At 39.6% G+C, this 24,966-nt stretch overlaps 1 protein-coding gene across 1 annotated transcript in view; it reads left to right on the top strand.

Moving 5' to 3' along the window:
• Positions 1 to 24,966, top strand: part of SLC4A4 (solute carrier family 4 member 4) — a 356,758-nt gene that overhangs the window by 175,746 nt on the left and 156,046 nt on the right. The window lies entirely within an intron of this gene.

Here is a 24,966-nt window from a genome sequence, read left to right as displayed (position 1 = left end):
TTCAGAGTACTAGGGACTTGGAGGAGATTTCAAGAGGCACAGATTTGGAAAAATTTTGACAAGGTGTTGGAATTATAAAATGCATTTTTTTCCCACCAAAGAGAGTTTGGGATTTGTGAGCATTCAAACTTGTGCCTCGCAATATGTGATATGTGGAATACGTTCATGATCAAACTCTGTCCCTTTTCCTGACCTTCCTGTTCCTTACCATCTTTCTTCCTTCTTTCAGACTCGAAACCTCAGAGTCATCTTTGATTATGCACTCTCTCCTCCCCTCTATCCGTAGTGAACTGCTATACATGTTAGATGTTGCGTGCCTATGTCTCCTTTCTGATCTTCCTGTCATTGTTTTTGTTCAGGTCCTTATTTCCTCTTGCTTAGTCTAATCCACCAGCCTGTCACCTGGGGTCACTGCTTATAGTTGGACACATGCAAACACATCCTGTGCTTTGCCTTCCAGTTAATCTTACCATACCTGGCTGATAAGTCAGCTCTCCTGTGGAAATGGTCAGTGAAACCTCAGTACATCTCAGACGATATCCAAATCCCTGGGTCTGGCACTCAAGGCCCACTGCCTAGTGGCCTAGATTTGAGTAAGCGGCATTTCACTGTGTTTTTCTGTCCTCACTTTCTCTGCTCCTACACTTTGGTGCTACTTATTATTACTTGAATTTGCTGAGTGCTTCCTTCCATTATTGTCTTTGGCCTTAACATTCTCTCCACTTGGAACACTCTCCTTCCTCTTGAGACTTTCTGTCAAAACTCAGCCCATCCTTCAATGCTCACATTCTCCTTGGAAGCTTCCCAATTTGAGGTACTCTCTGGTGACGTTGAAGTCTGAAAGTATCTTTTGTGAGATTTCTCACATGACGTGTATCTCATTCTGTTTTGTATTAATAGTGTTAGTAGTGGGTACTTGTCTTATTACCTCTACTAGCTATGCATTTTTTTAAGGGCAAGACCCATGTCTAATCCGTTTAGTTATCTTCTGTCACAGGGATGGACAGACTAAGGCCCATGGACCAGATCCGACTGGCTGCCTAGTTTGGTAAACAGAATTTTATTGGAACATGGACAAGCTCATTAGTTTATACATCAGCTGTGGCTGCTTTCATGCTACAGTGGTAGTGTGTGGTTGTAATAGAGATATTACAAAATACCTACATATTTATAATCTTCCATTTTACAGTAAAACCCTTCTGACCTTTGCATTATAATACTGGTTCTCAAAGTGGGGACTGGTGAGCTGTGGTATCCGTGAGACCCTTTTGGAGGATCTTAGGATTTTCTTTATATCATTCAATCAAAATAACATATCTCAGCAGATTGAACACAGAAGCAGACATGAGAATCCACATGTATTTCCTTAAGCCAAATATTACAAAAGATTTGTAAAAATGTGAAACAATGCTGTTCCTTTTGGCAAATTTTTTGTTATGAAAATATTTTTCATAAAATATATTACTTATGTTAACATGTAATGGGCTTATGGTATAGTTTAAAATTAATGACTATTTTAAAACTTTAGTTTTAACTTCTAATATGGTAAATTTTGATAGATATAACCCAGACAAATACTTTCAATTTTTAGGTATGTAAAGGTGTCTTGAGACTGGAAAGTTTGACAACTGCTGTTCCATTGTGTCTAGGAGAATGCCTTCTCTGGAGTAGTAAATCAATAAATGTTGCACAAATGAATGAATAACAGAACCAAATGATTCAAATGTAAGATTAAATAAAACACAGTGGCAGTAATTGAAAGTATTGAAAGGGAAGTGTAAGAACCATTAAGAGATGATGTTTGTGTTCTGTGTTTGTGATGGATTTCCACTTTGCCTGCCAAAGAACATTGATGAGACATGGTAGAATGGAGATGATTTAAGGGGGTATAAGAAGAGCTGGTCTTCCTGACTTTTTTTCTGTGCTGCTTCATGACAGTTAGCAGTCAATCAAAAATCCATTGGCTGGATTTTGCTACAGTGACAACTGACCCCAAACATCTCAGTTATTTAATACCATAGAAGTTTCTTAGTCATACTACTATTTGTCTGATGTGGATCTTTAGGGAGTTCTGCTGACCATTGTTAGTCAGCATCCTGGCTAATGGAAGCCTTCTCTCAGTCCGTGCTTCCGCAATCATTGTGGCAATGGGGAAGGCTTATGGTGACTCACAGGCTGCCTCTTCAATTTCAGCCCAGCAATGACACATGTTACTTTCACTCACATTTCATTTGTCATACTGAGTCATATGTCCACACCTAACCTTAAAGAATTGTTATCCTACCATGTGCCCAGAAGGTGGAAATTCAGAAATACATGGTGGCCAGCACTAATGACTACCTCCCAGTCAAACAGAAATTGTAGCCATGACTTTGGAGTGTGTCCTTGGCAGTGCTGAGAGAAATGTGAAGCTCTGTAAAGCCAGTATACAGAAGATATGTCCTCCTGAATACTCTTATTGATGGAGGATGAGGGCTTTTGTCAGAGTGAGGAAAAGCTGGGGTTACCAGTTCAAGGTCTACTGAAGAAAAACTGAGGCTGTGGTTTTATGGTCTACTAGTGAACTAGACTAGATTAATTTGAAACTGGTGGAGAGTATTTCATGCAGGTATACAGTAAACCACTCTTATTAGACCAGACAATGTCTGGATTTAATTCTTGGAGACAACTGAAGATCTGACTACTTGAATTAGTATGTCTGTACACATGTGAGTGAGAGAGAGCAGAGGAAAAGCAAATGCAGTATTTCAGCGATAGATATCAGTTTCAAAGTTAATAATGAAATTTCTTCTTGGCAGCCAATAGTAGAATTTTACTTTGATGAAAATTGCTGGCAGAATCTTCAGAAATATGGTATTTCTTTCTGTGGTAAACTGAATGTTTATGGTATTTAGAGTTGTCCTGGTAATTAAGATACCAATTCTCCTCTTAATGCATCCTGCATCTCAGTAGCTCCTGACCTGCCCCTGTTAGACCAGAAGCCCCTGGCGTCTTTGTACTCCTCCTTGTCCTCCATCCATACCCTGTGGCTGTTTTCCTTCTTATTCATTGCTACCCTTCTGTGACTCCACTGCAACTGCCCTGCTTCAGATGCTTATCATCTCTTGTGTGAACTATTTCAATATCCTCCTGTTTTCCCAGTCTTTTGTCTTACCCCTTTATATCCATCAGTCATGACTGCTGGAAGGACCTCTCTAGGTCACAGATGCAAACATAATCACTCCCTTTCCTCAAAAACCTTTAGTGACAGCTCCCTGCCCTTTATATGCTCAAGCCCAAGCTCCCCAGCCTGGCTAATACTTAGAAGATCAAATCCAAGTTCTCTAACCTGTGAGATGTCCCTTGACTTGCTCTCTGCTTAAGTCTGTAATCATCCCTTGACATTTCCACTCTTGAACTGTAAGTTCTAGTAATATTTGGATCCCCATATTCTTAGGTTCCATGTCTTTGAATCTCTCCCTTATTCATGCTGTTCCAGCTACTGTCAAATTGATGTGGCTAAATTTAGCCTATTCTTGAAACTCTTGCTTCTCCCAGGAGACTTAAAAAAATTATATCCCTCTTTTCTCTCCATCCAATCAAAGTTTCCCCCTCCCCATTGCTTTATTATCATACCATGGTAAAAGTATGTTTCCTGCATTATTGGAAAAGTGGTCAAAGAGCCTGAACCACATACATCTTTGAATCCCCATTGCCAAGCACAGTGTCGCACTTAATAGATGTTCACTAAATTTTAGACTGGACTAATCCACCTGACTCTTTCCATGGGTATATATTATTGGCTAATCAAGCATTGTCAGTTACACTTGTATCTCCTTTGTCTTGACTGGATTGATATGTCCTCACTAGTTTGATACGAAAGATATGCTCTCACCATCTTTAAGAGCTAAGTCAGTCTGAAAACACATGAGAGGAAATAGAATATGTAGCATCTACTTAACTAGAAAGTATAGTATCTGTTTGCCTGAGACAAACTTTACGAACAACAGGCAGTTCCATCTTTGTTTTTGACTATTGGGTACTCTTAGAAAGAATGATGATAAACTTAACAAATTTGTCTACATTTTCTTATTTGTATGAGTTGCTTTTTCTTTTCTTCTCTCTCTCTCTCTTTTAATATTGAGAGATGGTGGTGGTGTAGGGAGCTATTAATGGGCCATGAATTGTGATTCTTCTTGCATAGATTGAGGTTCTTTTGTAGAAAGCTGTGATATGTTCATCACTCAGGCTGTTATAGTGCCTGGCACACAAACACTTCACAAATATTTGTTGGTTAAATGAACACTTAACCTGAAAGTAAAAGAAAGGACTGAAAAGAATATGGAAACCTAACACAGGAATGATTTTTTCTGAATTTGTCAGATCATAGTCTTTATATCAAAACTAACCAGCCTCAGTAGCAAGGGGAAGCTCTGCTATTCTTCAGTGGCTGCTGATAGTAGTAGAATTTGAGACCTGAGTTCCTTGGCTCAGATGCCCATTTTCTGCTGACTAGATCATTCTACCCATGGTTGACATACCCTCACCAAAACAGTGTTGACTACTATGAGCTGTCATTTATCCAGCCTGGTGCTGGCTCATTTAAACGTCCCCAAACAACATTATGTGAAGCAAGCCTCACTGACCCCTTGTAAATAAAGACGCTGAGACTCAGTGAGGTTTAAGTGCTTATGGTAGTCATTAGGGCTGTTCCCAAATGTAGGTCTCCTGTGAGAACAAATAAGGATTCTTCTTCCTCACCCGCTTGAAGTTAGGTGTGGCCACATGACTTGACTTTGGCCAGTGAAACATGAGCAGAAGTGATGGGGGTCATTCCTGGGGAGAACCTGAAGAACCAGCACATGCTCCACTAGGTTCATTTTTCCTTCAAACCAGCAGCATTCTAGAGAGTGGCTGCTATGGAGCAGGTCCTGGCTTAAGGACAGAGTTGCAAAAGCAAGCCCCTAGCCAATCCACAATGGGCATCATCCTGAGTAAGAAGTAAAGCACTGTTGTTTTAAGTTAGGAGAATTTCAGGTGGTCCTATCACTGTAACCTTGCCTATCTGGCAGGGAGAGTGTTTTAGGTCACTCAGTAAGTGGAGGACCACAGGGTTTGAACTCAGGTGTGTAGATGCCAGATGACACAGTTAGTTTTTATTTCTGTCTTTGCTTCTCATGCTGTCTGCCCTCTGTTCTCCCTACTTTCAGCAACAGATAGTGTCCTTGTCTGCTGACAAGATGTGTGGATATTGATGACCTGAGCTTTGTTGTTTTGGGTCAGAAAATTAAATCCCCAACATTTTTCAATGAGAGGCAACAAGTCAGCATTCAGAAGTGTAATTTCCGGGGATGGTTCTGTTTTCTTTTTTTCTTTTTCTTTTTTTTTTTTTAAATTTTTTTTTTAACATTTATTTTTGAGACCGAGAGAGAGAGAGCATGAACAGGGGAGGGTCAGAGAAAGAGGGAGACACAGAATCTGAAACAGGCTCCAGGCTCCGAGCTGTCAGCACAGAGCCCGACGCAGGGCTCAAACCCACGGACCATGAGATCATGACCTGAGCCGAAGTCAGATGCTTAACCGACTGAGCCACCTAGGCGCCCTGGTTCTGTTTTCTAAATCCCATTCTTACCAACCACAGGAAGCAGCTGGAGCACATACACTATTATGGGCCATGATCAGCTTTGGCCTCAGGAAGAGCCATACATGGATGGGTTCTGCAAGTAGTAACCATGGTTACAAATCAAAGAATGGTCTTGTTAGGTGATATCATGGAGGGACTAATAGCATCCTTCTTTTGAGGAGGAAGAACAGGAAAACTTCAATTATAATGGCAAGTTTTCCCCATAGTAAAAGTTCCATGTTTTAAAAAATTGATTCTTCTAGCACATACTTAGGCTGGGGTCTGGATTTTAGGAATTGCTGTAGGTATCAAAGTTGAATCATTTCCCTAATTTCCAAGGGACATCTTCAAGTAATTTTTTTCTGTGTTTCTAGGGAAAAGCCTAGAGCCTGTATGAAAGTTCTCTTACGCGTTTTCTCTTAAGCAGCTAGTTGCTTAGGATCTGTGCAGGCTGTTATTATTATTTGTAATAGTGTCAGTAATAGGTGTGACTGTTGTCTTCAGTAAGAATGATTACTAACACCTTGGATTTGGAGGATCCCTTTCCTGCTAGTGGTGATAATTTTATTATATCCAGTTATAGAGTTTTGGAGTACTGCTACTTTATTCATTCAAATTGTCAATTATTCACTTAAATATTAATTTTTTTTTTTTTTTTTTTTAGAGACAGTGTGAGAGCATGAGTTGGGGAGGGGCAGAAGAAGAGAGAAAATCTCAAGCAGGCTCCATGCTTAGTGCAAAGCCTGATGTAGGGCTTGATCTCACAACCCTGGGATCACAACCTGAGCTGAAATCAAGAGTTGGATGCTCCACCAACTGAGCCACCCAGGCACCCCATTCACTTACATAATTTTAAGTACGACTCTTTAGCCGGTACTTAGCTAAGTGTGGGGAAAATACAGTGAACAAGGCAGACACAAGCAGATAGGTACCAGTCAGGCCTGTTTATCAAGGGGACAGTGATGTTTGTGATAAGCTACTTCCTCCTGGGCAGAGTAGGGGATGCTTGTAGAGAGAGTGGGTCACATCTGAAGGAGGAGGGCGAGCACCTGGAGACCATCTACGAGGTGAACAGACAGTGAGGGATCTGACTCGGCCATAGATGCTGATTAGAAGAATCAGAGAAAGGGCAACTTAACTGGTTTACAGGAACTGGCTCAATACAAATATGTAGGGATAGGCTCTGCTTTGGTGTTTTAGAGAACAGGCCCTGTGGGTAGACATTTTAGGAAAGAAGATACTGACTTGACACTCTGATGTTTGAGATAAAGATTGAAATGTAATTTTTATTTTTATGATTCAGTGATTCATGAATTTCAGTGATTTTCCAGAAGATTAATGACCTGTTGCAAGTTCAGGCTGATAAAGCCCTGTTAGCAAGGATTTAGTCCCATCTCTTGTGTTCTTGTGTGAGGGTGCAAAGTTTTCCCATCAAGGTTTTTTTTTTTTTTTTTTTTTTTTGCCAGTTGGGGGAGGGAATGATGGCTGTGGCGACCAATTCCCCAGTGCTAGAGAATATAAAAGGAAAAGCAAGGGTCTCTACTTAGGAAAATGTATAGTGAAGGCTAGAAACATATGGTGATGTACAGTATTTCTAAGAAGTTATGTGTATTTAAATGAAAGCCAGCTCTTTCTGAGCATGTGTGTGCTTTGATTGGCATATATGATTTGTTTCTTTTCTTTTTTCCTTTTTTTTTTTTTTTTTTTTTTTTTTAAATAAGCTCTATGCCCAGCAGGGGGCTTGAACTCATGACCCTGGAGGTCAAGGGTCACATGTTCTACCAACTTAGCCACCCAAGCACCCCAGCACACACTATTTCTTTATTCATTTAGATGCTGCTATTTACCTGGGAAATTGAGGCAGTTTACATATTTAAGAATGAGCTTTATTACGATGAAATGGATAGCTTCATTAAGTGGTAAGTTTCCTGGGGCGCCTGGGTGGCTCAGTCGGTTAAGTGTCCGACTTCGGCTCAGTTCATGATCTTGCGGTCAGTGAGTTCGAGCCCTGCGTCAGGCTCTGTGCTGACAGCTCAGAGCCTGGAGCCTGTTTCGGATTCTATGTCTCCCTTTCTCTCTGACCCTCCCCCGTTCATGCTCTGTCTGTCTCTGTCTCAAAAATAAATAAACATTAAAAAAAAAATTTAAAAAAAGTGGTAAGTTTCCTGTCATCAAACATATAGAAGTAGGTATTAGGAGATTGGCTTTGTCTGGTGTTATAGGAGAAAAACGACCCGATAGAGAAGTTGTTCAGATGACCTCCAGCCAATCCTTTAGCTCTGTGATTCTATGAACCACATCCATAATAACATACCCAGTCTTCCAGATTATCTACCCTGTGGGGCATTTAAACTTACTGTATCTACCCTCTGTATTGACATCCCTGCCCCAGAGGTAATGTATACTGTGAGAAAATTCCAGTAGCACTGTACTAGAGAAATTTCTGAAGCTAAGGTTTTGACACTGATTCAGGTTATCACTGATACGAATTTCTCATTTTCTGTTGCTTTTTTCTTCATTTTGGTTCAGCAGAAAATAGATCTTTTAGAAAGTACCTTTGCCCACTGTTAAACAATCTTTAAACAGCATAACTAGACCAAGTGAAGCATTCTTAGAGTCTCTGCATCTTCTGTTGTTTGAGTCTTCATATATTTACCACTTTCTTTTTTTCCCTCCATACTACTTCAGTGGTAAATATAGAAAGGAGTATATTTCCCTTAAATCAGAATGACAGGTGCTTAGAATGAACTAAGATCAAAATCTTGGAACACAGTAGAAATTACTTAAAGAACTTTCTATCACCATGATGTAATATAATAAGTAAGCTAGGTATGGGGTACCCGGATGGCTCAGTCCGTTAAGGCTTTGACTCTTAATTTCAGCTTAGGTTATGGTCTCAAGGTCATGAATTCGAGCCCCTCTTTGGGCTCTGCGCTGACAGCGTGGAGCTGGCTTGGGATTCTCTCTCTTTTTCTCTCTCTGCCCCTCCCACATTCTCTCTTTCTTTCAAAATAAGTAAAAATAAACTTAAAAAAATAAGTAAGCTAAGCACATATTGCATAGTTTTCTCAAGTAAATAATTACTAGTGGCCTCCGTGCTCAGTGAGGCATCTCACACATTTGCTAGAAGCTAACTTTGGTTTGCCCAAAGTTATCGCATACCCTCTATGGGTTGAATAACAGCTACATTTCCCCTTCAATCCTCATTTCTTGAGTGCCCACAGATAATTCCAACCCCCAGCTGCAAACTGTCAGTTCTCTGAACTTATCTCCTTAGGCTGGAAAATTGCAAATGGTGGGATTCTGCCATGGCAGTTTTATTTCACAGTTTCCTAAGAATCTTGAGGTCAGTGAGGATTTATGCATATGATTGGAGGCCAAAGAGAAAAAGAATAAAACTAGCATCTGTGCGGGACATTTGCTCATGCATTCCCTTGCTTAATCCTTGTAGCAGTCCTATAAGGGATTATTATTCCATTTTACAATCTTTTCTTACTCTAACTTTGTCTTCTTTCCATAGTATCACGCTTATATAAATTATCTCTTGGGTTCCTTTTATATCTCTCCTTACGGACCTGTTAAGTTCATCTGAGAGAGATGAAGTTTGAGCCACCCACCCTGTACCGCTCCCTCCACCCCCTGCTGCATCAGTATGAAAAATGATGGCTATGGCAGTTGGTATCATGGAGGTCTGTGTCATGGAGTTAAATATCCCTGTCCTTGTGGTTTCTTAGAACTAGATGTGATTTAGGAGTAGGACAGTGTCAACTCAGAACAATAAGCATCTTAGTGCAGCTTGGGCTTTTCAATAAGAAAGAAATCCTGGGCCCATCTTAATTCTTATCAGAATTCCACAGAGGAACTCTAGGCTTACTTGAGGCCTCACAGCTATCACACAATTTGGAATCTAGAAGTCACTTTGGCTGAACTGTGTAATAAACCTCTCCTCAGGGGAGGAACAGAGTATATAAGCAAATGCACACCAGGAGAGATGTTATACCCTTCCTTTGCTCCAGCTCAGACTTGTAGAACTTAAATGGGGAGAGTCTTCAAGACCACTTGTGTGATAGAGGCAGGATGGGCCCAGAGGTGTTTGTGTCCTCTTTCCTGGAGGCTGTTCTCTGAGTCGTGTATGACCTGTGATTAGCACCTGTAAAATGTATATCAGCTAACAAGATGTGCATTAGCAAGGCCATGAGGAGTTACTGCTTGGGGAAGCCAATTTGAATGACTTTTCTTCAGGTCACATTTGGTGAGCCATAAATCTAGCAGTGAGGAAGGGCTACATTTGTAACTGGAGGCCCAGAGGATGTGTCTGTTACTCTTCTAAAGTTTTATATCTCTGTCTATGTCTTTGTATCTAAATCAACATTGATACTGGATACGGACATCCAAATCCGTATTATTACTTGGCTGCAGAGGTAGAACTATGCTAAATGGCTTTTTTTTTTTTTTCTGCCCATACTTTTTTTTCTTCTTTCTGCATATACTTTTCAGGTATAAGGATTTTTGGTGACTAAAGCTATAGATTGGAATCTTTGGTATTTCAGACAGAACGTTCAAGAAAAATTTCCCTTGTCATAATTTAAAACATAGTGGCCAAAAATCATGAGTTCACTCATATGAGGACTTTAAGAGACAAAACAGATGAACATAAGCGATGGGAAACAAAAATAATATAAAAACAGGGAGGGTGACAAAACAGAAGAGACTCATAAATATGGAGAACAAACTGGGGGTTACTGGAGGGGTTGTGGGAGGGGGGATGGGCTAAATGGGTAAGGGGCATTAAGGAATCTACTCCTGAAATCATTGTTGCACTATATGCTAACTAATTTGGATGTAAATTTTAAAAAATAAAAAATAAAATTAAAAAAAATTGTGTAAATATTACTTCATGGGACATATTAAAACTACTTAAAATTGATTTTAAACTCTTAAAATTTTGGTCTCCAAGATGTTTATTTATTTTTGAGAGAGAGAGCATGAGCAGGGGAGGGGCAGCGAGAGAGGGAGACACAGAATCCAAAGCAGGCTCCTGAGCCGAAGTCAGATGCTCAACCGACTGAGCCATCCAGGCGCCCCTCCAGGTTTATATTAAAATTTAATTTAATTAAATCTCCCAAGGTTGTCTACTACTCAATAATTAATTTCAGTTACTTAGAAATAATAAAAATAGATTTAATTAACATTTATATTATAAATGTATATTTTTATTAAATTATTATGTACAAATGGTTATGAAATTGACCAAGAATAAGACTTCTAATGAAAAAACAAATTTTATCTTTTGCTTTATCTTCTTGTTTTAACTTCTTTGTTCTGAGGCATGTTTTTTTAACAGCCACTGTTAACTCTTCAAATTGTTTCTAAATTTTCTTTAGAAAATTTCTTTCTTCCTTTTTTAGTTTTTTCATAGTTACCTTCATATCTCTGTATACTGGGCTTATCTTGCTAGTTCTGATTTATTAATCTTAGGCATTGCCTGTTAATTTTACCTGTTTTGTACATTTTTCCTTCTTCAAAATAGGTGTGTATCACTATTCTAATTCCATTATTAATTATGTTTATAATTGTAGGTAATAAGCCTATCCTTTTTTTTTTTTTTTTTTTTTTTTAAGCAAGCATTGATGGGATCTTTTAACTACTTACCTGGTGAGAGATTAGTTAGTTTCCCTACTCTTCCTTGCCCCTGTCCTCGCTACTTTCACTTCCAGACTTCTACTGTTTATTGTCAGTGTTATTTAGATTTATATTCTTACCTTTATCTGTAAATACATTTTGTGTTTTATCAGGTGATTCTTAAGTCAGAAATCTGTAAATAGCATTTATATTATTGTGACTATATGCATATAGTTAATTCTAAAGCTATATAATATGTTATAATTGCATTTTCCTGTACAGTTATTTTTAACCTAGAGTCTTAAATTGCCATTTTGTGGAATTACCTATTGTTACGGTATTCCCAAGATTTCACAGTGCTTCATCTACCTACAGGGCTGGATTTGTGTGTCTGTGTTGTGCGAGAGATTGCAGTATTAATATTTCTGTAGTGACCCTTGTGGTTTGAAGAAATGTGTTCTTTAGCTCTGGGATATCCTCTTTAGTAGTGTTCTCTCCTCCATTTTTCTTGTTCTGGCTTAGTTGGACTCCTAGTAGTTAGATATTGGCCTTCCTGGATGGATCCTCTGTACCTCTGATCTTTTTTTCACGTATCTCCTGGCTTTTTGTTTCCCTCTTCCCTTACTTTTTGGAAGATTTTCTTGATTGATTTTCATACCTTTATGTATATATTTTTGCAACCATATATATTCTTTTTTTTTTTCAATATATGAAATTTATTGTCAAATTGGTTTCCATACAACAGCCAGTGCTCATCCCAAAAGGTGCCCTCCTCAATACCTATCACCCACCCTCCCCTCCCTCCCACCCCCCATCAACCCTCAGTTTGTTCTCAGTTTTTAAGAGTCTCTTATGCTTTGGCTCTCTCCCACTCTAACTTCTTTTTTTTTTTTTCCTTCCCCTCCCCCATGGGTTTCTGTTAAGTTTCTCAGGATCCACATAAGAGTGAAAACATATGGTATCTGTCCTTCTCTGTATGGCTTATTTCACTTAGCATCACACTCTCCAGTTCCATCCACGTTGCTACAAAAGGCCATATTTCGTTCTTTCTCATTGCCATGTAGTACTCCATTGTGTATATAAACCACAATTTCTTTATCCATTCATCAGTTGATGGACATTTAGGCTCTTTCCATAATTTGGCTATTGTTGAGAATGCTGCTATAAACTTTGGGGTGCAAGTGCCCCTATGCATCAGTACTCCTGTATCCCTTGGGTAAATTCCTAGCAGTGCTATTGCTGGGTCATAGGGTAGGTCTATTTTTAATTTTCTGAGGAACCTCCACACTGCTTTCCAGAGCGGCTGCACCAATTTGCATTCCCACCAACAGTGCAAGAGGGTTCCCGTTTCTCCACATCCTCTCCAGCATCTATAGTCTCCTGATTTGTTCATTTTGGCCACTCTGACTGGCGTGAGGTGATATCTGAGTGTGGTTTTGATTTGTATTTCCCTGATGAGGAGCGACGTTGAGCATCTTTTCATGTGCCTGTTGGCCATCCAGATGTCTTCTTTAGAGAAGTGTCTATTCATGTTTTCTGCCCATTTCTTCACTGGGTTATTTGTTTTTCGGGTGTGGAGTTTGGTGAGCTCTTTATAGATTTTGGATACTAGCCCTTTGTCCGATATGTCATTTGCAAATATCCTTTCCCATTCCGTTGGTTGCCTTTTAGTTTTGTTGGTTGTTTCCTTTGCTGTGAAGAAGCTTTTTATCTTCATAAGGTCCCAGTAATTCATTTTTGCTTTTAATTCCCTTGACTTTGGGGATGTGTCGAGTAAGAGATTGCTATGGCTGAGATCAGAGAGGTCTTTTCCTGCTTTCTCCTCTAGGGTTTTGATGGTTTCCTGTCTCACATTCAGGTCCTTTATCCATTTTGAGTTTATTTTTGTGAATGGTGTGAGAAAGTGGTCTAGTTTCAACCTTCTGCATGTTGCTGTCCAGTTCTCCCAGCACCATTTGTTAAAGAGACTGTCTTTTTTCCATTGGATGTTCTTTCCTGCCTTGTCAAAGATTAGTTGGCCATACGTTTATGGGTCTAGTTCTGGGGTTTCTATTCTATTCCATTGGTCTATGTGTCTGTTTTTGTGCCAATACCATGCTGTCTTGATGATGACAGCTTTGTAGTAGAGGCTAAAGTCTGGGATTGTGATGCCTCCTGCTTTGGTCTTCTTCTTCAAAATTACTTTGGCAATTCGGGGCCTTTTGTGGTTCCATATGAATTTTAGGATTGCTTGTTCTAGTTTCGAGAAGAATGCTGGTGCAATTTTGATTGGGATTGCATTGAATGTGTAGATAGCTTTGGGTAGTATTGACATTTTGACAATATTTATTCTTCCAATCCATGAGCAGGGAATGTCTTTCCATTTCTCTCTATCTTCTTCAATTACTTTCATAAGCTTTCTGTAGTTTTCAGCATGCAGATCTTTTACATCTTTGGTTAGATTTATTCCTAGGTATTTTATGCTTCTTGGTGCAATTGTGAATGGGATCAGTTTCTTTATTTGTCTTTCTGTTGCTTCATTGTTAGTGTATAAGAATGCAACTGATTACTGTACATTGATTTTGTATTCTGCAACTTTGCTGAATTCATGTATCAGTTGTAGCAGACTTTTGGTGGAGTCTGTCGGGTTTTCCATGTATAATATCATGTCATCTGCAAAAAGCGAAAGCTTGACTTCATCTTTGCCAATTTTGATGCCTTTGATTTCCTTTTGTTGTCTGATTGCTGATGCTAGGACTTCCAACACTATGTTAAACAACAGCGGTGAGAGTGGGCATCCCTGTCATGTTCCTGATCTCAGGGAAAAAGCTCTCAGTTTTTCCCCATTGAGGATGACGTTAGCTGTGGGCTTTTCATAAATGGCTTTTATGATGTTTAAGTATGTTCCTTCTATCCCGACTTTCTCCAGGGTTTTTATTAAGAAAGGGTGCTGGATTTTGTCAAAGGCCTTTTCTGCATCGATTGACAGGGTCATATGGTTCTTATCTTTTCTTTTATTAATGTGATGTATCACAATTGATTTGCTAATGTTGAACCAGCCCTGCATCCCAGGAATGAATCCCACTTGATCATGGTGAATAATTCTTTTTATATGCCGTTGAATTCTATTTGCTAGTATCTTATTGAGAATTTTTGCATCCGTATTCATCAGGGATATTGGCCTATAGTTCTCTTTTTTTACTGGGTCTCTGTCTGGTTTAGGAACCAAAGTAATACTGGCTTCATAGAATGAGTCTGGAAGTTTTCCTTCCCTTTCTATTTCTTGGAATAGCTTGAGAAGGATAGGTATTATCTCTGCTTTAAACGTCTGGTAGAACTCGCCTGGGAAGTCATCTGGTCCTGGACTCTTATTTGTTGGGAGATTTTTGATAACCGATTCAATTTCTTCACTGGTTATGGGTCTGTTCAAGCTTTCTATTTCCTCCTGATTGAGTTTTGGAAGAGTGTGGGTGTTTAGGAATTTGTCCATTTGTTCCAGGTTGTCCAGTTTGTTGGCATATAATTTTTCATAGTATTCCCTGATAATTGTTTGTATGTCTGAGGGATTGGTTGTAATCATTCCATTTTCATTCATGATTTTATCTATTTGGGTCATCTCCCTTTTCTTTTTGAGAAGCCTGGCTAGAGGTTTGTCAATTTTGTTTATTTTTTCAAAAAACCAACTCTTGGTTTCGTTGATCTGCTCTACAGTTTTTTTAGATTCTATATTGTTTATTTCTGCTCTGATCTTTATTATTTCTCTTCTTCTGCTGGGTTTAGGCTGCCTTTGCTGTTCTGCTTCTATTTCCTTTAGGTGTGCTGTTAGATTTTGTATTTGGGATTTTTCTTGTTTCTTGAGATAGACCTGGATTGCGATGTATTTTCCTTTCAGGACTGCCTTCACTGTATCCCAAAGCGTTTGGATTGTTGTATTTTCATTTTCGTTTGTTTCCATATATTTTTTAATTTCTTCTCTAATTGCCTGGTTGACCCACTCATTCTTTAGTAGGGTGTTCTTTAACCTCCATGCTTTTGGAGGTTTTCCAGACTTTTTCCTGTGGTTGATTTCAAGCTTCATAGCATTGTGGTCTGAAAGTATGCATAGTATAATTTCAATTCTTGTATACTTATGAAGGGCTGTTTTGTGACCCAGTATATGATCTATCTTGGAGAATGTTCCATGTGCACTCGAGAAGAAAGTCTATTCTGTTGCTTTGGGATGCAGAGTTCTAAATATATCTGTGAAGTCCATCTGATCCAATGTGTCATTCAGGGCCCTTGTTTCTTTATTGACTGTGTGCCTAGATGATCTATCCATTTCTGTAAGTGGAGTGTTAAAGTCCCCTGCATTTACCACATTCTTATCAATAAGGTTGCTTATGTTTATGAGTAATTGTTTTATATAGTTGGGGGCTCCGGTGTTCGGTGCATAGACATTTATAATTGTTAGCTCTTCCTGGTGGATAGACCCTGTAATTATTATATAATGCCCTTGTTCATCTCTTGTTACAGCCTTTAATTTAAAGTCTAGTTTGTCTGATATAAGTATGGCTACTCCAGCTTTCTTTTGGCTTCCAGTAGCATGATAGTTCTCCATCCCCTCACTCTCAATCTAAAGGTGTCCTCAGATCTAAAATGAGTCTCTTGTAGACAGCAAATAGATGGGTCTTGTTTTTTTATCCATTCTGATACCCTATGTCTTTTGGTTGGTGCATTTAATCCATTTACATTCAGTGTTATTATAGAAAGATACGAGTTTAGAGTCATTGTGATGTCTGTATGATTTATGCTTGTAGTGATGAGTTTAGAGTCATTGTGATGTCTGTATGATTTATGCTTGTAGTGATGTCTCTGGTACTTTGTCTCACAGGATCCCCCTTAGGATCTCTTGTAGGGCTGGTTTCGTGGTGACAAATTCCTTCAGTTTTTGTTTGTTTGGGAAGATCTTTATCTCTCCTTCTATTCTAAATGACACACTTGCTGGATAAAGGATTCTCGGCTGCATATTTTTCCTGTTCAGCACATTAAAGATCTCGTGCCAATCCTTTCTGGCCTGCCAAGTTTCAAAAGAGAGATCAGTCACGAGTCTTATAGGTCTCCCTTTATATGTGAGGGCACGTTTACCCCTTGCTGCTTTCAGAATTTTCTCTTTATCCTTGTATTTTGCCAGTTTCACTATGATATGTCGTGCAGAAGATCGATTCAAGTTACGTCTGAAGGGAGTTCTCTGTGCCTCTTGGATTTCAATGCCTTTTTCCTTCCCCAGTTCAGGGAAGTTCTCAGCTGTTATTTCTTCAAGTACCCCTTCAGCACCTTTCCCTCTCTCTTCGTCCTCTGGGATACCAATTATGCGTATATTATTTCTTTTTAGTGTATCACTTAGTTCTCTAATTTTCCCCTCATAGTCCTGGATTTTTTTATCTCTCTTTTTCTCAGCTTCCTCTTTTTCCATAACTTTATCTTCTAGTTCACCTATTCTCTCCTCTGCCTCTTCAGTCCGAGCCGTCATCGTTTCCATTTTATTTTGCATTTCGTTTAAAGCGTTTTTCAGCTCCTCCTGACTGCTCCTTAGTCCCTTGATCTCTGTAACAAGAGATTCTCTGCCGTCCTCTATACTGTTTTCAAGCCCAGCGATTAATTTTATGACTATTATTCTAAATTCACTTTCTGTTATATTATTTAAATCCTTTTTGATCAGTTCATTAGCTGTTGTTATTTCCTGGAGATTCTTCTGAGGGGAATTCTTCCATTTGGTCATTTTGGATAGTCCCTGGAGTGGTGAGGACCTGCAGGGCACTTCCCCTGTGCTGTGGTGTATAACTGGAGTTGGTGGGCGGGTCCGCAGTCCGACCTGATGTCTGCCCCCAGCCCACCACTGGGACCACAGTCAGACTGGTGTGTGCCTTCTCTTCCCCTCTCTTAGGGGCGGGATTCACTGTGGGGTGGCGTGGCCCGTCTGGGCTACTTGCACACTGCCAGGCTTGTGTTGCTGGGGATCTGGCGTATTAGCTGGGGTGGGTAGGCAAGGTGCACGGGGGCAGGAGGGGCAGGCTTAGCTCGCTTCTCCTTAGGTGATCCACTTCAGGAGGGGCCCTGTGGCAGCGGGAGGGAGTCAGACCCGCTGCCGGAGGGGTGGCTCCGCAAAAGCACAGCGTTGGGTATTTGCGCAGAGCAAGCAAGTTCCCTGGCAGGAACTGGTTCCCTTTGGGATTTTGGCTGGGGGATGGGCGAGGGAGATGGCGCTGGCGAGCGCCTTTGTTCCCCACCAAACTGAGCTCTGTCGTCCCGGGGCTCAGCAACTCTCCCTCCCTTTGTTCTCCAGCCTTCCCGCTTTCGGAGCAGAGCTGTTCACTTATGACCTCTCAGATGCTAAGTCGCGCTTGCTGTCGGAACACACTCCGTCTGGCCCCTCCACTTTTGCCAGCCAGACACGGGGGCTCTGCTTGGCCGGCAGGCTGCCCCTCCGCCCTGGCTCCCTCCCGCCAGTCTGTGGAGCGCGCACCGCCTCTCCGCCCTTCCTACCCTCTTCCGTGGGCCTCTCGTCTGGGCTTGGCTACGGAGACTCCGTTCTGCTAGTCTTCTGGTGGTTTTCTGGGTTAGTTAGGCAGGTGGAGGTGGAATCTAAGTGATCAGCAGGACGCGCGGTGAGCCCAGGGTCCTCTTACGCTGCCATCTTCTCCCTATCCTTTCTCTATATTCTTTAAAAGTAATTGTAACTCTAAAATATTTCCCTTGTTCTGTTTTTCATAACATCCTGTTTATGTTCTGTGGATGCAGTATTTTCTCAAATCTCGTATATACTAATAAGACTTTTTAAGTTTTCTAAATTATATTTTTTTAAATTTTTTTTAAGTGTCTGTTTTAGTTTTTGGCTTCCTCAAGTGTCCATTTGTATTTAAGAAAGAGGATTTGTTTTAGGGGCTCCTGGGTAGCTCAGTCAGTTGAGTGTCCAACTTTGGCTCAGGTCATGATCTCACAGCTTGTGAGTTCAAGCCCTGCATTGGGCTCTGTGCTGACAGCTCAGAGCCTGGAGCCTGCTTTGGATTCTGTGTCTCCCTCTCTCTCTGCCCCTAACCCCCTAGTGTTCTCTCTTTCTCTCAAAAATGAATAAACATTTAAAAAAAAAAAAGAAAGAGGATTTGTTTTAGAGTAAGAATGGTTATTCTGAAGGGCACTCTAATAAGACTTTGCTCTGCACTGGTTGCCCTGGTCTTTTCTGAATACCTTTTTGGCAAAGAGCCATGTGGTATAAATGCTTTGGCTTCTGGGTGTTTTCTCTGGGTGGTGGTAGACTTTCTGTGCATAGACTTTCCATAAACTCATCCCTTTTAGCCTGCATCTTACTTGGGACAGCTTCCAGTGTATGGAGCTTCTTCAGAGTTTTGCAGGGAATATCTTTTCCTTTTTGACTACATGCCTCTCTGCACATATTTTACACTGTGATTTCTGAATGGTGTGAATAGTATCAGGCTCTAATACTCTATCTCCTCTTCTTATTCTGGGAAGTTTTTGGTCTCTTATCTCTGTTGGTCTTCTACCAGTTCTTTCAATTGATGTGGCCTTACATTGTCTTCAAAAGTAATTTTTTTAGGGGCACCTGGGTGGCTCAGTCGGTTGAGTGTCCAACTTCAGCTCAGGTCATGATCTCACACTCCGTGAGTTTGAGCCCCGCATCAGACTCTGTGCTGACAGCTCAGAGCCTGGAGCCTGCTTCGGGTTCTGTGTCTCCCTCTCTCTCTGCCCCTCCCTTGCTCACACTCTGTCTCTCTCTCTCTCAAAAATAAATATTAAAAGTAATTTTTTTAAGTCTATCATTTCAAAAGTATCTAGGAAGAGAGAGGTATAAACTCATTTGCTGAATCATAAGTTGAATTGGTGGCCTTCTTAAATTATTTTAAATTTAGATACTTCTTTAATTCAGAGAATTTCTCCATTAATATGAATTAGCAAAATTTTACTGTATCTTGGATCTGGTGTCTACATAGATATAAGAGAGTAGGCGCCACTTATGAAATCAGACACTGGTACATGTGTTTGGAATGATGTGGCTGCAGGAACCTATTGAAATTCCTCCTCAACTTGGCTTAGGGGCATTTAGTAAAATCACTTTGGGTCGTTGCCTGTTTGGCACGAAGGAAGTGAGGTGTTTGTTTACTTCTGTCATAATCTACCATTGGTCTTTCCCATTTATCTTCCTACTAGCCAGCATAGCTTGCTGATGGTATTGTTCTTTTCTGTTTCTAGTTATGTGAGATAAGGTCACAAATTATTTTATATACGTCCACCTGTGTGCTTTGGACAGCATAACCTTTTGTCTGTTGTTTTATATTGTGTGTGTGCATATACGTGCATTTAAGACACAGAGAAAGAGCTAGTATAGAATCACAAATACTGTATATAATCACAGGGACCACAGATTCCTTGATGTACTTTATGGGGACTGTACTGTTTAGTAACTGTTTCAGTCCTTGTTTGTGTTGGCATATTTCCTCAGCTGAGCAGAGACTTTTTAAATGTCTTTTTAGAATGTGTGTGTGCAGAGAGATAGAGGCTGGTTCTTTACATTTTTTAAAAAAATTATTTATTTATTTATTTATTTATTTATTTATTTATGAGAGAGAGAGAGAGAGAGAGAGAGAGAGAGAGAGAGAGAGAGAGAGAGAGAAAGACAGCACGAGCTGGGGAGGGGCAGAGAGAGATGGAGAATGTGAAGCAGGCTCCAGGCTCTGAACTGTCAGCACAGAGCTGGACGTGGGGCTCTAACTCACGAACTGCAAGATCATGACCTGAGCCAAAGTTGGACGCTCAACCAACTGAGCCACCCAGGTGCCCCAAGAATGATTCTTTTTAAATTAACTACTTTTTAAAGATCATCATAAAAATTAAATATCTAGTGCCATATTATTAGAATGGGAGTCACTACGATTAGAGCATTTTGCTTTCGCTGGTTGAAATTGGAAAATAATTAGAAGAGATGAACCTTGTGTACTTGGCGTTGAGATGTGTAAGACCTTACATTCGTCTTTGGGAAAAACCCACAGAGTAGGCCGAGAATTCAAAAACAGAGAATGGGATCAGAGAAGTTGTGGTTGGATAGGTTATCAGGGAGCAGGTGGACAGCAGAGATCTCAGAAGCGTAGAGTATGATCTTTCCAAAAAGAGACTGGCGTTGGTAAGGATTTATTGGCATAGGTGTTTGTCGTGCTGTGGTTTGGCTTCCGCACACTCCCGGTCTCTCCCTCAGATGTCGTCTGCGTTATCTTTGTCCCATACATTAGGGATGACTTCAGCTTTGGGCTTGCACTTTTGTTACATACTTTGATACTCATCTGGATCTTTTGATATCTTCTTCCTTCCTCTAAATTTGTTTCATTTTCCAGGCCAGTCACATTCTTTGAGTTATTTTAGTTCCTGAAAACTTTACTCTTTCCTTTCCCCAAGGTCTGGACACCCTCGCTTATTTGTCCTCCCATTCTCACCTCCTGGTCCTTCCTTCACAGGGGGTTTCTCTTTTTCACCCCTTCATTCCTTCTCACGTCTGTTCCCACTGCTGACTAATAGGCTGTTAGCCAGTTTGGCAGAGTCTTTCCACTCTGTTACTTCTGGGCCAGCTACAAACTTATTCCTTATTTACTCTAAGGCTTTCCAAGTCTGAAGGCTCTTGGAGTGTGTACACAGCATCTCCCTTCATAGGAAATGGACTTTGAACAGTAGTGTTTATACTAGTAACTCCAAATGGAAGTAAAATGATACTCAGTTGGTATTATCCATTCATTCACAAATATTTATTAAGTGCCACTTAGTGCCAAGCTCTGAGGCTAAAACTGTGAATAAGACAAACTTAGAGCTTTGACTCCGGGCTCTTGGGGTTTGTTTTGTATTAAATCATGAACAAACGAAGGAAACAATCAGCAAAACTAAAAGGCAGCCGACGGAGTGGAAGAAAATATTTGCAAATGACATATCAGATAAAGGGTTAGTATCCAAAATCTGTAAAGAACTTATTGAACTCAACACCCAAAAAACAAAGAATCCAGTGAAGAAATGGGCAAAAGACATGAATAGACACTTCTCCAAGGAAGACATCCAGATGGCCAACCGACACATGAAAAAATGCTCAACATCACTCATCATCAGGGAAATAAAATCAAAACCACAATGAGATACCACCTCACACCTATCAGAATGGCTAACATTAACAACTCAGGCAACAACAGATGTTGGCGAGGATGCGGAGAAAGAGAATCTCTTTTGCATCGTTGGTGGGAATGCAAACTGGTGCAGCCACTCTGGAAAACAGTATGGAGGTTCCTCAAAAAGCTAAATATAGAACTACCCTATGACCCAGCAATTGCACTACTAGGCATTTATCCAAGAGATACAGGTATGCTGTTTCAAAGGGTTACATGTACCCCAATGTTTATAGCAGCACTATCAACAATAGCCAAAGTATGGAAAGAGCCCAAATGTCCATCGAATTGATGGATGAATGGATAAAGAAGATGTGTGTATATATGGTGTGTATACACACACACACACACACACACACACACACACACACACTGGAGTATTACTCAGCAATCAAAAAGAATGAAATCGTGCTATTTGCAACTACGTGGATGGAACTGGAGTGTATTATGTTAAGTGAAATTAGAGAAAGACAAAAATCATATGACTTCACACATATGAGGACTTTAAGAGACAAAACAGATGAACATAAGAGAAAGGAAACAAAAATCATATAAAAACAGGGAGGGGGACAAAGCATTAGAGACTCTTAAATATGGAGAACAAACAGAGGGTTACTGGAGGGGTTGTGGGAGGGGGGATGGGCTAAATGGGTAAAGGGCATTAAGGAATCTACTCCTGAAATCACTGTTGCACTATATGCTAACTAATTTGGATGCAAATTTAAAAAAAAATAAAATTAAGTATAAAAACAATCATGAACAAACAACAAAAATTTTCTAAACAAAACAATTAAAAATCAAATAAGCAAAAAAAATACAAGCTGATATTCTGTTAGTTATGAAATTCCTTCAAAGAGCTCCTTTGATGGTATTTTTAAGTTTCCTTCATCTAATATTTACATGTTAAATATTTCTATATTTGGAGGTCAGGAGTAAGAATGGGTTAGAGGTCTTAATGACATGTTTATTTTATTATTATTTTTGGTAGGGGTAGCTGTTGAGATTTTGTTGCAGTGGAGGACTAGGGAACTGGTATGACAATATCTAAGTTTCTCTTTTAGCGATTCTTTCTAGACTTTCTCCAACTCATTGCTAGTATCCCAGGTGATTTATTCTCCTTGTCCGCTTATATTCCTGCTTTTAGTGGTTGAAATGGAAAGAAATTGCAGTTGGAGTAACTTGAAATATGGTAGAAATATGGTAGAAAACCAATATGGAAATAATGGAGAGTTGACTGTATGTACATTGCGGAATTTTACAAATACTTGGCTGTGATTGTGAGGTGGGACATTCAGAAGCATGTGACATTGTTGTTTTTATAATTACATTGCTATTGCTTTTAGCATCCTTTCTCCTTTGTCACAGAGGTGTGGTTTTGGGCTACTATTTAATCACAGTGGCAAACATTATAGCTGAGTTCAATTCCCTTCTCTCCCTTTTTTTCTTTATGAAAACGAAAAAGTAAAGAAATGTGTACTCCATCTTTGGGAATAACCAAATTGGAAACCAAGAATGTTTCTGCCTTAAATATTCTTAAGAACATTATATTGTATATAATTGGCATGGAAATAGAATAGATTCTTTTTGGTTATATGTTAAATTTTCTCTTTATTAGAAATGGTGAAGTTTGCGTGTTTATTTATGTAAATAACATAGAGAGACCAATTTTTTTTTTTTCTCGGAGGCAGAGGGCTTGGTATTAAGAGATCCAGATTTAAATTATAGTTTTACTACTTGCTGTGTGACCATGAACTTAACCTCCTTGAAGTTCATTTTGTTTATGTGTAAAGTTAGAAGAATACTAACTTCAAGGTGCTTATATGAGCATTAAGTAAGATAATGTAAGTTAAAGTACTGAGTCCTTAAAAGGATTAGTTGCCCCTTAATCTTAGATGTAGACAGTTTCTAGTAGAGTTGTTAATGTCAACAATGGGTGGGGGGGGGGGAATATCAGTGAGTCAGTGGAATACAGAACACATTAGCATGCATTCTTCCAAAACTACATTTATTATTAGTTTTATGGTCTCAAATAGTGCAAATCAGACCCATACCTCTGAATTTTCTGACATGGACACCCAGATTCCCTGATGTCTGTTTTATGTAAGTTACCTTAGTTGTTTTTCATGCTAAAATTAGTCTTTAATTGTTAAGGATAAAAAATCCAGTTTATTTCATACCCCAGGTGATCTTTGTTTTAGCTTGTTCTGAGGCTCTCTGTTGCTTCATTGTAAAGGTATGAGGTGAGGGGGGTGATGTGTTAATTGCATTACATACATATTTACATTTTTATCTAATACGTATACATTTAAATATCTTCCTTCTATGCAGTACATTCTCCTCACCCTTTTCATTGTATCTAATAGATATCATTGCAAAGGACTTTATGAATTGCTACATGTGTGCTAAAGAAGAACAATGATTTTCAAACTTAGTACAGAGTGCAGTTAATTTTTATAGAAGACAGTATGTACCTGCCAAGTGTATACTTTCAAAATGAAATTGTTTTAAATTGTGTGAAACTGCCTAAAAATGTGATTCTCCAAAGTTTTCTTTTTCTTAGGGCCAGAAAACAGTGATATGGAAATTAATTATGATTATGCACCTGAGGCTGATTCTTCTTCTTTTGTAGAAATCAAACGTAAAAAAAAAAAAAAAAAAAAAAAAAAAACAAAGTTTCTTTCGACCAAGAGCACTTATATAACATTTGTTTGCCCTGGAATTTTTTTTTTGTTTGTTTTTTTCTTTAAAAAAATTTTTTTCATGTTTATTTTTGAGAGAGAGACAGAGACAGTGGTGTGTGTGTGGGGGGGGGGGGGATAGGGGAGGGGCAGAGAGAGAGGGAGACACAGAATCCAAAGCAGGCTCCAGATTCTGAGCTGTCAGCACAAAGCCCAATGCAGGGCTCAAACCCACGAACTGTGAGATCATGACCTGAGCCGAAGTCGGATGGTTAACGACTGAGCCACGCAGACACCCCTGTATGCCCTGGAGTTTGATGGAAAGGGCTGAGTGTGGTTACCTTTGAGTGAGTGAATCCCCCATCTGTGCAGGAAGTGGCATACTTCAGGGTCCTCGTGCATTTCACCTTTTTGGTATAAGTTAACATTTTCTTCTACTACCTCCACTCACTTAGGATTGCAATATAATGAATTTACATTATGGGCCCAAACTATAAGTAGAAAGCATTGATTTATCCTGATAATGTGTCTTAGTGAATGTCAGGTGCAAAATACCTACAATAGGACGTTGTTAGGGATCAGTTGCGTAACAGCTTCCCGGGTTTGCTAAAATAACATGCACAGATTTCTGATTCCAGACATAATCGGGTTTGTAATCTCTTTTGGCTCTTGTCCTTGTCTTGGATTTGGGTGATATGTTTCTGGAAAAGGCTGATTAAACAATGAGGTTCCCAAACAAATTTATTTATTTGATTGTGTAGGTGAGGACTTAGAGGAAAAGCCAAGTAAGACACTCTGTGTTTCTGAGGCAAGGTTGCTAACTGAATGATTTGCTTGAGATATAGTAGTTTAGAGCAGTGGCTTGGAGGAGGGCGAGATTATCAGGACTACCCCT

This window comes from Panthera tigris, chromosome B1 (genome assembly GCF_018350195.1).
Source record: "Panthera tigris isolate Pti1 chromosome B1, P.tigris_Pti1_mat1.1, whole genome shotgun sequence".
Lineage (NCBI taxonomy): Eukaryota > Metazoa > Chordata > Mammalia > Carnivora > Felidae > Panthera > Panthera tigris.
This window is presented reverse-complemented; position numbering and strand designations above follow the sequence as displayed.